The following is a 2,626-nucleotide window of genomic DNA, read 5'->3' as shown; positions in this document are numbered from 1 at the left end:
GATGGTGTGAGCATGGGTCCATGACAGGATGTGTTGGGACAAACAAGTGTATGATGGTGGGAGCATGGATCCATGACAGGATGTGTTGGGACAAACCAGTGTATGATGGTGTGAGCATGGGTCCATGACAGGATGTGTTGGGACAAACCAGTGTATGATGGTGTGAGCATGGGCCCATGACAGGATGTGAGGGTACAAACCAGTGTATGATGGTGTGAGCATGGGTCCATGACAGGATGTGAGGGGACAAACCAGTGTATGATGGTGTGAGCATGGGTCCATGACAGGATGTGTTGGGACAAACCAATGTATGATGGTGTGAGCATGGGTCCGTGACAGGATGTGAGGACAAACCAGTGTATGATGGTGTGAGCATGGATCCATGACAGGATGTGTTGGGACAAACCAGTGTATGATGGTGTGAGCATGGATCTATGACAGGATGTGTTGGGACAAACCAGTGTATGATGGTGTGAGCATGGGCCCATGACAGGATGTGAGAGGACAAACCAGTGTATGATGGTGTGACATGGATCCATGACAGGATGTGAGAGGACAAACCAGTGTATGATGGTGTGAGCATGGGTCCATGACAGGATGTGTTGGGACAAACCAGTGTATGATGGTGGGAGCATGGATCCATGACAGGATGTGAGGGTACAAACCAGTGTATGATGGTGTGACATGGATCCATGACAGGATGTGAGAGGACAAACCAGTGTGCAATGGTGTGAGCATGGATCCATGACAGGATGTGAGGGGACAAACCAGTGTATGATGGTGGGAGCATGGGTCCATGACAGGATGTGAGAGGACAAACCAGTGTATGATGGTGTGACGTGGATCCATGACAGGATATGTATGGACAAACCAGTGTATGATGGTGGGAGCATGGATCCAGGACAGGATGAGAGGGTACAATCCAGTGTATGATGGTGTGAGCATGGATCCATGACAGGATGTGAGGAAAAAAACAGTGTGTGATGGTGTGACATGGATCCATGACAGGATGTTAGGGGACAAACTAACAATTCATTACGAAAAATCTACCTCTGTTACATATCTGCCATAAATCCTTTAATTTGGCTTCAATCACACTAACTACAATTTTCAGATTTTCAACAGACATCCTCTTCACTGTCAATCACACAATTAGTTGCTTCCAAGTAGTCTCGTAACTACTCATGCCATGACGTCATAATGGCGGCCATATCACTTGTTTCCTGTGTGTGCTAGAGTTAACACTTACTACAATAGCACTTGGTAGTAAGTCACCTAAGATGATTCTAATATGTTTTCTACAATAACAGACAAACACGCACGTAAATATAGCTGGTGTTTTAGTGATTTTGTGAAGTCATCATGCCGTCTTGCTCTACCCCTGTGTGCAAGAAGTGTGGCCGATTCATGGTCACGGGGGATCCTAATGAAAACCACGATCAATGCAGCAATGCAGTTACACATCAGAGAAGATCTCCAAGATGACAGGCCATGACTAAAGCCAAGAGTCTGCCAACAAAAATGTGGAAAACATCATAACTGCTAAGTCAGTTTCCATGCCAGCGCCTCTCTCCAGCCAATCAAACCATCTCCTGCACTCACCATGCATCTAATCCACCAACTGTCCAATGAACAGCAGGAGATGGTGAAGGGCATGCTCGAGACGAAGCTCTCAGCAATGGACATGGAGATGCATAAGATCAAGGAGATCAAGGTTCTGGCAAAGACTATCAGATCTTCATCTACCGCAGGCCCATCTACACAAGACCAACAAGCTGAGTACGGTGGTCACATGGACCCCATGGGCCTGCCTTCCATGGCAACCCAGCTGACGGATAAGCCGTCCAGCCAGCCAGCCAGCAGTAAAGATACCTACGGCCGTGGCACGGACTCCATCGGCCAGCCAGCCAAGAGGACAGCCATCGCAAAGAAATTTAAGTCTACAGTTCAGTGAAGAAAGTTATGTATTCTGGGATGCAAAGGGTGAGATGGTTGTTGAATACTTAGAAAGTCAAAAGGCAATTACCGGTGCCTACTATAATGATTTGCCTCATCGCCTGAGAGATTCTATCAAAGAACAGCAGCGATGAATGCTGACTGATGGAGTTCTATTGTTTCATGACAATGCCTCTTGTCACACCTCTCGACTTGCAAATGCTGCTGTGCAACAACGTGGGTTCGAAGAGCTTCCTCACCCTCCATACTCGTCAGACCTGGCACCAAGTGATTTCTACCTGTTTCCTTAAACTGAAAGAACACCTTTGTGGAAAGAGCTATGACGACAACGATGACCTGAAAGCTGCTGTGAATGGGTTTTTCAGGCTGGCTTCAGAAAACTTCTTCCCGACTGGAATTGAAAAGCATGTTGAAAAATAAAATATAAAAACTTTCAGAATTATTTTTTGTGTTGTTTGTTAGGCTTAGAACTTTTTGATGAGCCCTCGTAAGTTGTCAACTGATCTTGAATCGTATATGGTCTGATGTACCCTGTCGTTGAGTGAGTGAGTTAAAATTCAAAGTCACATCTACAGTATTTCAGCCATATCGTGACTCTCAAAGGTCATCACACCATATACCACAATGAATTTATCTCACCGACATTCATTAATACAGACCAGGTAAAAAT

Source organism: Haliotis cracherodii, unplaced genomic scaffold (assembly GCF_022045235.1).
Source record: "Haliotis cracherodii isolate W230 unplaced genomic scaffold, xgHalCrac1.p SCAF_5, whole genome shotgun sequence".
In the NCBI taxonomy this organism is placed as follows: domain Eukaryota; kingdom Metazoa; phylum Mollusca; class Gastropoda; order Lepetellida; family Haliotidae; genus Haliotis; species Haliotis cracherodii.
This window is presented reverse-complemented; position numbering follows the sequence as displayed.